The sequence below is a fragment of the Piliocolobus tephrosceles genome, chromosome 20 (assembly GCF_002776525.5).
Source record: "Piliocolobus tephrosceles isolate RC106 chromosome 20, ASM277652v3, whole genome shotgun sequence".
NCBI classification, from domain to species: domain Eukaryota; kingdom Metazoa; phylum Chordata; class Mammalia; order Primates; family Cercopithecidae; genus Piliocolobus; species Piliocolobus tephrosceles.
The window spans coordinates 39,811,620-39,828,381 of NC_045453.1; positions in this window are offsets into that span (position 1 = coordinate 39,811,620).

Here is a 16,762-nt window from a genome sequence, read left to right on the forward strand (position 1 = left end):
AGGGCAGCCTGGGAATGTAAGATTGTGTTTATTGTGCTTCATCCCAGCTGTGGGAGTCACTGCACTTGATAAATGGGATGCCAAGATAGACGAGATGCTTAGGTATATTTTGAATTTGTTTGAAAATATTACTCAAAGAAATTCTGTAAGATGAAAACAAAAATACCATTATATTGAATGTCTTCACTCAAACCACGTTTTGCAAAATTGCTATTTAAATTACATAGATTTGCATATTTTAATAATGATGATCAAAAAGTACAACACTGGGTTCACTTTACTCATTTTTCTTTCAAGTATTTTTGTATAGTTTCTTTTCTTTTCATCTTTTTTAGAGCTTTCAAATCTTAACTGTATAGCAGTATTCCTGGACCTTAGAGAATAAAGTTCTTTGCCATACACTTTATTTTCAATGTTACTTTGAGGAGTTTGAAAATTGCTTTGAGTTTAAATACAAAAATCTAAGCTTTGCCATTGGTATTTTGTTTTCCTTTGGGGGAAAATGCAGTTGGCTTGGCTCAGTTCTGACAAGATAGTGAAAGTCATTCTAATTTTTATTTAAGAAAAAGCAATTTTCATAAATGGTGTACCACTAATGGATCATGATCATCTATAAGCCCCACAGCAAATTACTCTTAATCCAGTTTGCTGTGTTTCCTTACCTGAGGGAAATAATACCCACCCTTCCACTGGGCTGGCATACTGCACACAGAGACTTCTTCAATATCTATTAATCCCATCATTTATCTTTGTCAACTGAGAACAAAAATAATTTGTAGAAGAGTAAACAGAACCACATAGAAAAAGGGAGCTCGGCATTATTAAACAGCGGAAAGCAGGTGCTCACAAAGCCAAGCTTATTTTTATTGCAAAACTTGAGTAATTCTCCTTCTGCATCTGTGCATAGTAAATAAGAGTGAGGGAAAAATCTAATATTTTAGAGGAAACTGAAATCACTTCAGCAGAGGAATGGGGGCAGGTGCTGGCATTGTGTCTAGCTTTTAAAAATCAATCTGAAAATAGGAGATTAATGGCTTCCAAAGGGCAGGAAGGAAAATGGAAGCGGTGAGAGTCAAAGGAAATTTTCATTTGATTTGAAAAATGCAAAATAATAAAACAAACTTCTGATATTCATTTTTCAGGACCAGATCTGGGACTTGGCTGCATCTTTTCTCTTACCTACAAACTTTCATGACTATTAGAACTGCCAGCACTAACACTTGTATTAATTAGTATTAAATTTAAAAGTACTAGTACTATTAATGTTACTAAGATTACTAACAATTACTAATTACTTTCTGTTAGAGTCACCATGTGCCATACACCTTTGAATACATTTTGATTGCCTTGCCCCCACAATATTGTACAGGCAAGCAGGAGGAATTGAGAGGGTAAGTGAAGGTCAGAGAAGTTAAATGACCCCTTACATGGTTAAAAATGACACTCAGTCTTTATGAGTACATGGTATGTGTCAGATACTGAGCTACTAAACCTTCTGAGGAGTTATACCACATATTCCCAATTTACAGATAAGGAAACAGAGGGTTGGAAAGGTTTAGAAACATACCCAATATCTCAAAATAATTTAGCTGAGTCAGAATTCTAAAGTCAGGTCTCTCACAAACTTCTCACTATTCCAGCAGTTCACTGTGAAGTTGGTAGTGATCTTCAAACTAAAATTCTTTGGGTTGCAAAATCCTTTTCTTTCAACTACTCTGTGGTGTCTTATTTAGGAATTACAAAACCAAACAGACACTCCTGATTATTTTTTTTAAGAAAAGGTCAACTCAGCTCGGTGCTATGGCCAAGCATATCTTGGGAAACTAATATCTTACTCTCCCCTACCCAGCATCACTTCCATCCTTTACCCTCATATCTCTTAGCTTTTGTTTAAATTGTGGTTTGTGCCTAAGTTGGCAGTGATCTCTCCTAGCGATGAATCTAAGCTGATCTCTAAGAAGTTTCAACTAAGAGATGAAGAGTGTTATCAAGAAATGAAGATCTTGTACTTAGCAGCCTTCTGGTCATTGAGAATGAAAAAATAGGTCAATAATGGCTTTTGGCAGAAATAGAATATCTTAGTTACAATGAAAATGAGCAGAGAGCACTACACAACCAGCTAAAAGTGGGACAAACGAAACTCAACTAGGAGAATAGAAAAATTTTTGTTTTTCAGTTATTCTCTACAGAGTTAGGTTGTATAATGGAGACTCAGGCGCATTCCTATATTGGTAATATATTTATTCATTAATTTGTTTACTTAAAAACTGTTTATTGAGAATGAATAACTGCAAGAAACCAAGTGAGATAAAGCTAGATCTTCCTCTCAAGGGACTTAGAGTTTATTTTGTTTTATGTCTAATCATCACAAGCCATGCAACTCACCCATCAAATTAGGTGTGCACACACAACTGGTCTATATCTCTTGTCAATCAAGTTCAAGTGACAAATCAGTATGTCACGATGACTGTGCAGCATGCTTGCTAACATCGATGGTAAAGAGCAGGGGAAGGAGGCCTTCCTTGGGCTGTCAGTCTTTGTAAGCACTTGTTTGATACTCTAATTGAAAGAAATTAAGCAAATACTACAACCAATCTCTGTGGGAAAAGTTTTTTCATTTTTAATTTTCAAGATGAGAAATACAAATGATATAGCCCATCTGACCTTGAATATCTGCACTATCAGGTATCCTCCCTGAGCATATCCTGTTCATCCATCACATGTAATTCAGAATATCCCAGGAAGTCTCCAAATATGTGCTTTTAGCAGCATGCAATATTTGTGAAATGCAATCTTCATTCCTAAGAGAAGCCAGGGAAAGATGTAATCCCACATGAGTTTTACAATAGCTGATATGCCTTAATGGAAGTTCCCTCTGCTTGATGCCCTGGAGAGCTTTCTACTCAGGAGCAGAGCAGTACAGTCTGATTCAGAATGGAGTGGGATCTGGGCAATTGCAATGAGCATTATGATTGATATTAGGAAACTTTGTAATGAGAGTACAGGTATGGAAGTTGATTTTCTTATACTTCCCTTGAAGGAGTATCTGTGGGAAAATGTTCACATTCCTCTAGGGGCCTGAGTACTCCAGTTTGAAAATCACTGATGTAGAATTCACAGCCTCATTTTTCCAGGGTTTGAGCTTCAAAAAACCAATGTTTCTTATTGCTATACTGGGGACTCAGGACAAGGAATATGGAAAGAGAGAAAAGAGAGGAGCAAAAGCTAAGATGGGAAAGGCCAAAGACAAATTTTGATTGCTGTACCCATGCTTGCCCATTTGTGAATCTGATATTTGAAACAGTCATTTCTATGAATATTGTTGAGCTATGCAAAGTTATAATGATAACCAGCAGCACCACACCCCCTGGCACATACACTGCATTACGAAAGCTCAGGGCAAGGATACTTGATGGCAGGTGAGTTGTCCCTGACATATGGTCACTGTCTGCAGATCAAATCACATCTTGCAATTCTGCTACCAGGGCTGGCTAAACACATAGCCAAGGGCCTTTCCCAAAGCATTCTGATTATAAATGTCCATTGAATGACTCACCATTTCTCATCTTTGGGGCTTTGTGATCACCTCCACATCTGAACTATAATATTATTACAGAATTATTACCTTAAAAGAGCTTCCAGTTTTTGAACTCTTACTCTGTGCCTGGTTCTGCCAAGTTCTTCACAGAAATAATTCATGGGTCTTCAGAACAACACTTTGGGACAACTCTTGCTGTTTCCTTTACACAGATGAGGAAACTGCTGCATAAAGATGTTAGTCAACTTATTCCAGATGACACAATGAGTGGCTGTGAGCTCAAATCCAGATGTGTCTGATGGCATGTCTTGTGCAAAGTAGGCTGTAAGCCAATAAATATATTTGAACGATTTAATAATAAATTTTTAGAGACTCCACTCTTAGTTCTAATCCTCATTAGTCTTGACAATCAACTAGACAGGAATTGTGATTGTCGCTGTATGCTTGTTAGCAGATGCCACCCAGATCCTGTCAGAAATCCCATTTTTCATGCTTTCGTTCAATTTTTTAGTTCCAAAGAATTCTTACCACCCACTGGGCTCTGGGCTCTGTTCTGGTATCGGGGCGAGAGCAGGGAACAAAGCAGACACTGCCCTGCCCAGTGTTACGTATATTTTAATGGGGTGTTATTAATAGTATAATATCATTAAAAATGAAGCTTATTGGAGAAAGATACATGGCTTTGTGTGATTCTAACTGGAGTTCAAAATACCATAATATATCTGGATTTGACTTTAGAGTTTCATTATGCAACTAAACAGGGAAAGAAAGATTTTATTTTAGGGAAGGAGAACTCTATGGACTGAGATTGCTTTTGGACAAATGCCATATGTTGCTTGTTGCTGTAACAGCCCAGATGTAGGAACTTTTGGTATTTTATCTTAGTAGAACACCTCTATTTTCTCAAGATGGAAATTTAAAACATTTAAAACATTTTGCAGTGAGCACAGGTCTCCCCACCACCTATGCTATACTAACATCTGAATATACTTACTTGCTTTAGCACACATCCATCCCTCTATTTATCCATCATCCATCTTATTTTCTGGATGTATTCAAAGTAAGTTGTAGACACTTCACTCTCCACTCCTAAACCCTTCAGCAATCATATCACTAACCAGAGCTCATTTGTTTACAGTTTTCCTTTCTCTCCTCCTCTTCTGTTCTCCTCCTGCTCTCCCTCCTCCTTTTCCTCTGTCTCTTCATTCTTCTTTTTCTTCTTTGAGGTAAAATTCATGAGGAGTAAAAAGCACACATCCTCAGTAGACCACTTCATGAGCTGTGACAAAGTACACCCCTGAGAACATATTTGCTTGTTTAGGCCCATCCCAATTGTGTGCCTAATAAAATTGTGCAAATCCAGCGAGAGAGCCCTCACCAGAAACCAACCCTGCCTGCGCATTGAGACTTCCAGCCATCAGAACTGTAAGAAATAAATGTCTGTTGTTTAAGTTACCAAGCCTGCGTTATTTTGTTATGGCAGCCTGAGTAGACTAATACCGCCTGCCCCATCAATCTTTCCTTACTTTTTTACTTTATGACTCAAAATGAATTTCCAGGCTCATTTTGATTTTTCCTTCCCCAACCTCTTCTCTAAAGATCTCTGATTCCTTTTAAAGGAGAATGGTATTTAGTAACTGAGATCTATAAGCTAGTGTACTTATTACTATTTGGGATTCCTTTCCTCGAGGCCCTTTCAGTGGACAGAGTTGGGACAAAGCTCCACCACTTTCAAAAGAAGACCTCTTCACATACCAAAATCCTCCTGATTTTAGCTTCTTGCAGTAAAGTATGAGGTGCTAATTCCTCAAACAGTGGGCTCCTCTAATTTCTCATTTTTCAGACCATAAAGTGTTCAAACTTTATTTTCAGTATGTGTGGAAATCGTCTCTCAACACAAACACTGTGCACTCATCTACACACTTGATTTTGTCTGACACAATTACACAAATCCAGTTGGAGAGGCAGTAGGGAATTTATTTATTGATTTTTTAGTTGAACATCCCCTCTACATTTAAAACCCAAATATCACACACTGGCAGAGGGCATGGCCAAGTGCTGACAGATTTAAATTTTGTTGAAATAGGTGGAAAAACAGAGAAGAATGGTGTGAGAACAGGAGCACAGGAAACTCAGATCTTGGCATGGGGAAGAAAAAGAGTGCTCAAATGCTCCAGCTCTCCACACTGGAGGACTTGACTTAGAGAGCAATGACCGGCAGTGTTTAGCTCCATCTGGAGGAAGAGCTTTAGCCTACAGAGAAGACCACCCAGGAACTCAAGCCAGGAACTACTGGGGTCACCCATCTTCAGTTGGAACACACCTGAAGTCCCCCAGTGCCTTCCAGCCGAGAGTAACAAGACCAATACTGGCAACATTTCCTAGGAATTGATAACCACGGAGGCACACACACACATCTTTTCTTATCCTCTTTTGTTAAAAAGATAGGAAGGATATTTGGCAGAATGTGCCCCTCTCCTCAAAGCCATTTTTACAAAAGTACACAGGCACACACACACATCTTTTCTTTCTGTAACACTTGATCATGGTCACTGCTGTCACCAATATCATGCAAAAACACACAAATTGATTCTATAATATCTGAATCAAAGAAAATCTTAACTAAAAACAAGAAACCACTATGAATATTTCTGCTATTTCACTGATACTTGTGATGGCCGGGAGCAGAGGCTCATGCCTGGAATCCCAGTACTTTGGGAGGCCGAGGCAGGAGGATAGCTTGAGCCCAGGAGTTCAAGACCAGTCTGAGAAACATGGTGATAACTCATCTCTACAAAAAATACAAAATTCGCTGGATGTAGTGTTGCATGCCTGTAATCCCAGCTACTAGGGGGCCCAGATGGGAAGATCACTTGAGCCTGGGAAGTGGAGGCTGCAGCAAGCCCTGATCATGCCACTGCACTACAGCCTGGGCAACAGAGCAAGACTCTGTCTCAAAAATAAAAACAAAAATGAAAAAAGATCCTTTTTTGTTGTTTGTTAATAGTATTCTAAAACCATTTGCTAGCTTAAATCAAGACAGCTAGTACATTCCAGCCATTACTCCCCACCAGCTAAGATTATGCTTTAGAACTCCCAATCCCATGTCGTTTGCACACCTCTAATTCCTGAACATAGTCCAAGTTCACATCAACACTTTTTTGTTGCTGTTGTTTTGTTTTGTTTTTTGTTTATTTGTTTTGAGATGGAGTGTCGCTCCTGTTGCCCAGGCTGGAGTGCAGTGGCTCGATTTTGGCTCACTGCAACCTTCACCTCCCAGGTTCAAGCAATCTCCTGCCTCAGCCTCCCTAGTGGCTGGGATTATAGGATTATAGGCACACACCATCACATCTGGCTAATCTTTTTCAATTGTTAGTAGAGACAAGGTTTTGCCATGTTGACCAGGCTGGTCTCAAACTCCTGACCTCAGGTGATCCACCCCCCTCAGCCTCCCAAAGTGCTGGGATGACAGGCATGAGCCACTATGCTTGGCCATCAACACGTTTTTATAAAACCCATTTGGTGATGATATTGGGGCTGCACACAACAGAACACTCCTATGTGGTTTTGCTTTTTCCTGTCATTGATAGATCAGCTAAAGTTGAGTCTAACATTTAGCTGTAATATTTTTCTTGATTACATAGGATTCTGTTATTTGTTTTTCTTTGGAATCCACTGTACAGAAAATAATATGCAGCTTCTTTCATCTGAGTCAATCCCCCATGCCTCCCGTTTCTTCAGACTCTAGTAGGCAGAAATGCAATCAGGTTTTATGTTCAGCACAGGCCTCTGTTACATGGTCAAGGCCCATGATGGGGTCTGGGGAGTGGAAGGAATTTAGGTTAACTCTGGCACAGAATGGAGGAGACTTCATCTCTGAAACTCTGATCTCTTAAGGTTGATTCTCCTGATGGAAACTCAGGATGGAGCTTTGCAGAGGTCTCTCCCAGTCCTGGGGTTCCCATGCTTGCATATAGGCTTGGGGTGGGGGCATAAACTGAGCTCATATTTGGTTAGTGTTCTGCAGGGTAAATTAACCACTTTTCTCTGACCCCAACAAATGGTCAGGCCTGGTGGACATCTTTCCCCTCTGCTATTTCTGAAGTCTTCAAACGTCTCCCCCAGCAACGCCTCCAGGGCATGCCCATGTTGACTGGGATAAGCTGAGTCAGGCAGGGGTCACTCACCCCATTTGGAGAAAACAGAATCACTCTACCCAAAAGTTAGCAACGGGGATAGAGGGACTTCCCAGTGATTCTCAACTTCCACTGTATAATGCAATCATCTGAAAGCTTGGAAATATTGCAGATAGCTCCACCTTGAAATTCTACTTCAAATTGTCTGGTGTGGGCCTTTAGATTTTTTTGGAGAGATATTGTTTAAATGTTTTACTTTCAAATTATGAAATATTCCAAATGCTTAGAAATACACAGATAATACATATAGCACATATCCATGAGTCTAGCACCTAGATTTAGCAATGTGGTACTTTGTTTTAGGAAAGGGAACAAGGGAAGAAAGAAGAAAAAAAGGAAGGAAGAGAGGGAGGGAGGAAAAGAGAAAGAGGAAAGAGCAGGCAGAAGAGTTAAAAACAGGAAAGGAAGGAACAAAGAAAAGGAAATGACATCTCTGTCTACCCTAGCTGGGCTTTGTGATCCGTGGTTTATACTCTTGATTTCATTGAATTCTCATACAAAATGGGAACAGGTTGCTTCTTGGATGGCTCAGCACCATTCCTATGGTCACACAGCTCTCAGGTGGCTGCAGGATTTGGAGCTCAGGTGTTCTGACCCTAGAGGCCCCTCAGCCTCCCTGCCATTCATGCCATGCCTTTCAGGGAGGAGGAGGAGCCCCAGGAACAGGCAGGCAGATGTCTGCACTCGTCTTGGTGACTGCCAGCTCAAACACTTCCTGTGAGCTCTAACTGTGGCCCCTGCCCCACCCAGGACCTGGAGCTACAGAAGGAAGCATGAGTGGAGCTGGGAGCCATCTTGGCTGAGCTTTCAGTGACTGTAACTTCAAATTGTGGTCAACAGCTGCTTGGTGAGATGGGGCTTTAGACGGCATTTCCTAAGGAGTCTCCGTAGACCTGCTGTAAAGTAGACTGGGATCACCTCTCCACCGCTGGTACAATCGAGTGACCCCCACTGCTCTCCAGTGTCCTTAAACAAGACCACAGACAGGATTTTCATCTCTACCACTTTGACTATGAAATCAGCAAAGACCAAGGTTAGCCAGGAAGAAAAATAAATATAATAAAATGCTTGGCAAGGATCCACTGGAATCTGAAAACGAGTTACAATGAAGAACTGGGGGAAGGCTGCTTCCCCTAGGAAGCCACAGGGATTAAAAGTGACCTGCCAGAGAACACCCATGTGAAAGGACATTCCAGAACATTCTCCTTCACATACATAATGTGTGGGGATGCAGGTGCAGGCAGCCACAGACAAGACCGTCCCTAGTTTGGTTCTGAAGGACTCACTGTGCTTGGCGGTGGGGGGAAATGGCTCAGTATATTCATTCTCTCACTCCCTGTCTGTCTCCCTTTCGGCCTCCCCCTCCTTTTCTTCTCTCTCCTGCCTTCTCCACTCACCCCAGAACACTAACCAAATATGAGCTTAGTTTATGCCCCCACCCCAAGCCCATATGCATTATCTTATTTCATTAAATGATAAGCTGTTGAAAATGTTCCAAATAAATGATATTCCCAATTTGAACTACATTCAATACAGCAGTTTAGAGCTCAAAACCATGACTTTGATTGAAAACAGCAAGTTGCAAAACGATGTGTACAGTAACACCCCATTTATGGTGTCAATACTACCAGAGAAAGGGCTTCTGGGTGCTGATAACATTCGCATCCATGATTTGGGTGATGGTGTCACAAGTTTGTTCTTTGTGGAGGTGCACAGAGCTATACACTGAGGACACAGCCCTTTTCAATATCTGCATTATACTTCAATAAAGTTACAACAAATTATAATGAATACATATGCAAAACTATGCTTGTAACATTTGTGGGCATGCAGTGTGGTTAAAAGCACAAGATCTTGGGGAAACTGAGATTCAGAGAGGTAGAGCAACCTCAGCTGAAGTCTGTATGCTCAGGAAGTGGTACACACGAGATGCCAATCCAGGCCTGGAATATTTCAAAGATACAGCTCTTTCTGAAACGCTATGGTGCCTCTACTAAGGGATCATCTTGGATCAAACCAAGGAGCAGTGAATGTCCATGAGACAGTTGGTCTATTAACTCACACCAGCTCTGTTCAGGACTAATATCTACAAAACAAAATAGAGGTGCTGTTATTTAGATGTGAGCTCTACTGTCATCATCAATAAAATATAGCTCATAGTACTTCCTCCACATACTATGCAAAGTCATTGTACAAATCTGATGAGATAATGTTGAGAGGAATGTGGTGAAATTGAGAATTATAGTTGGCATACATGATACAAATCCCTAATCACTGGCTGCATTTTGTTATCTGACTTTACTTCCTGAAGACACACAGATAGTTTCTCTCTCCCAGCTACTGGAAACTCCAGTAGAGGGTACCCTGTCTCCCTCTCTCCCTTCTTTCTACCATACAGGGGTTTAACACGTTCTTAATCTTTAGACTATTATCTACTTTAATCCTCAGAACATCCTAGGAAGGGAGGCTAAAGACAGCAGGTGGGAGAATATCCATCTCCTCTTATAGATATGGGAGATATAGAAGCTGATCTTCCACATCTATAAGATAGATCTTATCTACCAAGTCCTAATGATAAGATAGATCTTATCTACCAAGATCTAACGATAAGATAGATCTTATCTACCAAGATCTAACGACAAGATAGATCTTACCAAGAATCGCCACCCTTAGCCAGACAGCCCTAGATGAGGACAGGGAGCAGAAATCACTATACTTGGGACTTCCCACCTGCACCACTTTCCTTTTTGTGCCACCTACAAGCAAAGTGACCTCAATGCTCTGTATCCATATGTTGATTCAACTCTTGTAGATTTTCTCAAGGTGTATATTTCCAATGACCAAGGACATTTTCTTACACGCCATCATATTATTACGAAAATAAGAAAATTTAGCGTGGATGGAATGCTATTATTTAGTCCCAGGTCCATTTTCAAATATCATGACTTGTCCAAACAATGTCCTTTTTCCTATTTACCCCAGTCCAGGATCCAATCGCACTTGGGTTAATGTCTCTTTAGACTTTTTTGTTTTGAAACATTTCCTCAGGTTCTCTTTGTGTTCCTTTACCTTGATGTTTTTGAAGAGTAGAGGCCAGTTATTTTCTAGGTTGTTATTCCTTGGATTTCTCCAGTGTCTTTCATTTTTGGCAGGAAAACCATAGAAGTGATGTTGGACCCTTCTCAGTGCATCTTTCTAGGATCTTCATGATGTCTGTTGATGGTGTTAACTTTGAGCTCAATTAGTTTTTGATTCATGTTGAACGAAATGACCTTGGGCAGCTCCCACATTTGGAAGGCTGCTCCTAGACTACTTGAGGGCTTATTTTACTCTGGGGGTTGGGAATGATGTTGGATAATGTCCTTTGGCCTGTAATATGTACCTTTAAAATATTTACCAGTAACTGAAAAATGAAAATGAAAATTATCAGGAAACTAGATCAACTTGATATTTCTTAACAAATTAGTTTAATAAAGGATTCAGATTGAAGGCCATGAATAAAATAGTTTTTGTTTTATATAAAGTGAATGAATATTTAGTTTAAGCAGCAACTGTTAATCTATGAGAATCTTCCCTGACTCAAGTTAGAATACAGTACATTTGCTAAAGGGAATTTCCATGTGTTTTTTGCCTTTTTCTAGTAAACTGAAATGTGTGGAAGGACCATTAGGTGGCGCACTGGTTCCAGTGGTTTTATCAGCAAATTTCCCACTGGGAAGGAAATTTGCTTGCTACTGGAAAACGCTGGTTGCTCAAAAAGCCAACTCAATTAGCTTTTTGGAATCTAAAAAGAAAAATCGGTTTGAGGAAAACTTTCATTACATGTATCTTGAGCCGAGGTTGGATTTGGTTTCATGAGAATGTTTCCCTTTTCCTCATTTTCTGGCTCCAAGTTTAGGAAACATATTTCCTAAAAAAGAGGAAAAAGAAAATCCGGACAAACTACTATCCTTTACACCTTTAAGTCTTAAAAATCCTTAACTCTTTTAGAGATGTTTTGCCTCTACCATTTCCTGGAGGAAAAGAAATATACAAAGAAAAAAAAAATCCTGACTTTTATTTCATGGTTGGCAACGTGTGTCTGTGTTGTGTGTGTGTGTGTGTGTGTGTGTGTGGATATGAGTGTGTGTGCTACAGAAAATATGGGGAGGAAGGGAAGAACAAAGAACAGTTTTATAAAATCCCTTCCCATTCTGACTGAAGTTATTTATTTATTTATTCATTTTTATTTTATTTTATTTTTATTTTTATTTTTTTTGAGACGGAGTCTGGCTGTGTCGCCCAGGCTGGAGTGTGGTGGCGCGATCTCAGCTCACTGCAAGCTCCGCCTCCCGGGTTCACACCATTCTCCTGCCTCACCCTCCCAAGTAGCTGGGACTACAGACGCCCGTCACCACGCTCGGCTAATTTTTTGTATTTTTAGTAGAGAAGGAGTTTCACTGTGTTAGCCAGGATGGTCTCAATCTCCTGACATCGCGATTCGCCCTCCTTGGCCTCCCAAAGTGCTGGGATTACAGGCGTGAGCCACTGTGGCCCGGCCTCTCACTGAGGTTTTCTGTAATTTTAAAAATTTTAACCTCTAATCGTTTGAGTTGTAGGTAAGTGACATGGCTTGGCTGTGTCCCCACCCAACTAACCTTGAATTGTAATAATCTCCATGTTTCAAGGGTGGGCCAGGTGGAGATAATTGAATCATAGGGGCGGTTTCCCTATACTGTTCTCATGGTAATGAATAACTTTCATGAGATCCAACAATTTTGTAAAGGGGAGTTCTCCTGCACGAGCCCCTTGCCTGTCACTATGTAAGACGTGACTTTGCTCCTCATTCGCCTTCCACCATGATTGTGAAGCCTCCCCAGTCATGTAGAGCTGGGAGTCAATGAAATCTCATTCCTTTATAAATTACCAGTCTTGGGTATGTCTTTATTAGCAGGATGAGAACAGACTAACACAGGGTAGGAGGAGCTCTAAACAAATTTTAACACATTAAGAGGCAGACAACTTCTTTTTCACATCTGATATGGACTGCAGGAAACTCACCTGCTGCAACCTTTTTTTTTCCCTCTGTTTTTTGGCTTTTTGTAGACTGACATTTTAAAAATCAAGTATAAATCTATTCATGTGATTGCACTCTACTACAGAAGAGATTGACTTTTAAACGCCATTTAATGCTTGGTCAAAGTTTTAAAGTACTAGTTTTAAACTCCTAAAGTTCATCTCCAAATTTCTCCAAATTCAAGAATAGACCAAACTGAATGGTTGCTGAGTGTTGCTTGTACCCCTGTTTTTTGTTGATGGTGTCATATGAGTCACCTAAATAAATAAATGGGTCACAAAATTTCTGCAGTGTGTGTGTCACTGCATCTCTGGAATGGCATGGGGAAGAGACTGGAAGCAATGGAGTAGCCACCAAGTAACCCCTCTGCCAAGAACATGTGGCCAGGCAGCTCCACACAGATCCACGGATCAGTCAGCTCCACTTAATTTGCCTGTTCAGTCATTAGAGGGCAATATCTGCAGCTGTGTCTATTTTGGAATTCTGCCCTGGCTGATAGCTTACACTTACCAGGGACACTGGGTGGTTCCCAAATTAGGAGGAAAAAGAGACTTCAGAAATCCTTTTAAAATTTTTCGTCAATCCTCACATAATTATAATTTGTGGTTATACTTCTTTAAATACAACAATTTTAATTTTTTTTTAATTTTATGAATAACAACAAAATCCTCTTACATTTGACAAATTATAGTACACATAATGTGCAAACCAAAGTATTGATTCAAACCTCAGGCACAAGTGGACTTGCAGAGCCCACCAATAACTCTTTACTTTTCCAGGAATATTGAGGACAGGGGAAAAATAGTTTTCACTTGAGCTAAGTGAAGTCCACATGTATTATTTCAAGATATGCAAACCACAAAACATATTGTTTGTGATGGGATATAGACCTGTGCAAGCCTTTCTGTCGGCTTCCAAATTCCCTGTTCCACTGACACTGTGGTTCTAAAATTTGGGGACACATAAGAATGATCCAAGGAACCTGCTGAAAAAGCAAGCCCAGTAGAGTTGATTCAGGTCCAGGAAACTGCACTTTAACAAGCATTCGAAGAGATGTAGAGCATGCTTTAATAAGAACGCTTTGCATGCAACAGCCACTTTTCATGATTGATCATACTTCACGTGCATGTCACTTTCAAGTTTACGATGTTTTCAAGTAGACCACAGGTTTTCAGACTGTGCCTGCTTTGTGCCTTAATGTTTCCTGCAACCCCTGAGAAGACCTGCCCTCAAATCTTCACGCACTCTTGGGTAAGAGTAAATGCCTTCGTGAGTTTCACATGGAATTCACCTTCTGTATCCACTGGCTCTGCAGGGTAGACTATAGGACTTGAGCATCCTCAGACTTTAGTATCCATGGGGGTCTTGGAACCAGCCCCACAGGACAGACACCAAGGGACCCTTGTATAACCTGTATAACAGTCAGTTACCCTGAGGTCCAGTTCTGGCAAAGAATGGCAAGCAAAGAAACACAATTCAATGAGAAGGCATTTAAAATCTTTACTTCATTTTCTCAAACAATGCCCTAAGGGAGTTTTATATATAAATATATATATTATTTAAAACCTATTTTTAATTCTTCTCACAATTGGCAGCAGTTGCACCAGAGAGTGTTTTCTTGTCTGAATAATAAAAAAGTTTCTGTCTTGAATGCAGAGTAGATTCTCATGTTTTTCTCTGCTTCATTTACTTTCTTGATATATCTTTTCATTTTTACTAGCAATTTTACTTTTCTCATTAAAATACTTAGTTCCATTGGCCAGCTGTGGTGGCTCACACCTGTAACTCCAGCAGTTTGGGAGGCCAAGGCAGAAGGACCACTTGAGCCCAGAAGTTAGAGACCAGCCTGGACAACATGGCAAAATCCCGTCTCTACAAACAAAACAAAAATTAGTTGGATGTGGTGGCATGCACCTGTAGTCCCAGCTACTTGGGAGGTTTAGGAAAGAAGATCACTTGAGCCCTGGAGGTCAAGGCAGCAGTAAGCTGTGATCATGCCACTGCACTCCAGTCTGGGTGATAGAGCAAGACCCTGTCTCAAAAAACAAACAAACAAAACAAAAGAAAACTTTAGTCCCATAGGCTTCTGCAATTTCCTCTTCTCTATTGTACTCTTAACTATATTCATTACCTTGATTCTTTTACACAACAAATTCCAAGAGGCCCTGGGAGGACACAGACTCCGTAGCAAATGAGGGAAGGGATGGAGCTATGAGTAACCATAGGGGAATCCACCATTCACAAATGTACACACTGAGCTTCCGTAGAGGTGGCCTTTGGGCAAAAGCCTCAATAACTTAAACCAAAGCTCACATTTGAGGACACTGACAGATATTATCTAATTTAATTTTTATCAAAGTTTCAAAAATTGGGTATTATTAATCTCATTTTCCAAATGAAGAGACTACATTTTATATAGATTAAATAAATTCTACTACCTGAAAATAAAAATCCAACATTCTCTCCACCACAGACACAATATCATTTAAACATTAAAAACTTCATGGTATTATATAATGTATTGAAAAAATATATTTTGTATGATGTATCCTATGAAAATAATTTCAACAAACTTCATAATAAATATTGAATTGAGTTTTATTTAAGGCAATCTTATTGTATATTAATGGTTTGTTAAACAAATAGCTTCTATTTAACAAGATAATATTATTTCCAGAATGTACTATTATCTCACATTCCTTGACGCTGGCTCCCTTTTGAATGCTGGCTTTGTCTTCATATGTTTCTCCATTTCCGTCCAAAGGTGACACTGACACTATGGAGGCTCCAGGTTTGTACAAGCAAGGCTTAAGCTTGCTGGCCATTCACCCACAGGCATTTGGCCCACTGTTCCCTTTTTCTTCAATGCCTGAAAACAAACAAACAAACAGGCAAAAACCCTCCACTAGAATCTTCACTTTACAGATCAGGAATAAATGCTAATGCTCTTTAGGAACCTAAAGAGTCAATGTAATTCCATTCAAAATTATCACAGAACTTAAAAAGCATGAAGATCTACTTTAAAAATATCTATACACACATGCAGGAAAAATGACCAAATCAGAAAATAAGACAAATTATCTAAAGCTAAAGTAACTAAGATAATGTTGTATTCATGTAAGGATAGACTCCCCCTAAAAAATCCCAGAACTGAATAGCAGTTCTAGAAACATACCCATGCATATATAAGCAACCCTGACTTGAGGCAGAGCTTGTACTGCATATTAGTGGAGAGAAAGCACTTCAGCCAATGATAGAAAGAGTCAGGCCTCTGAACCCAAGCCAAGCCAGTGCATCCCCTGTGACTTGCACTTATACACCCAGATGGCCTGAAGTCACTGAAGAATCACAAAAGAATTGCAAATGCCCTGCCTCGCCTTAACCGATGACATTCCACCATAAAAGAAGTGAAAATGGCCGGTCCTTGCCTTAAACGATGATATTATCTTGTGAAATTCCTTTTCCTGGCTCATCCTGGCTCAAAAAGCTCCCCCACTGAGCACCTTGTAACCCCCACTCCTGCCCGCCAGAGAACAACGCCCCTTTGACTGTAGTTTTCCTTTACCTACCCAAATCCTATAAAACAGCCCCACCCTTATCTCCCTTCGCTGACTCTCTTTTCAGACTCAGGCCGCCTGCACCCAGGTGAAATAAACAGCCATGTTGCTCACACAAAGTCTGTTTGGTGGTCTCTTCACACAGACGTGCATGACAGAAAGGTGATTGGGCATCCACCATAGTCTATTCCTGCTGCTATAACAAAATGCTTTAGGCTGGGTAATTTATAAACAAAAAAAAGGTATTTCTCACAGTTCTGAAGGCTGGGAAGTCAAGGTGTGAGCAGATTCAATGTCCAGTGAGGGTTGCTCTCCGCATCACAGATGGCATCTTTTTGCTGCACATCCTCAAATGGCATGAGGGGGAAGGGACAGGGGCCAGTTATTTCTCTCCAGCCATCTTATCACATCACTA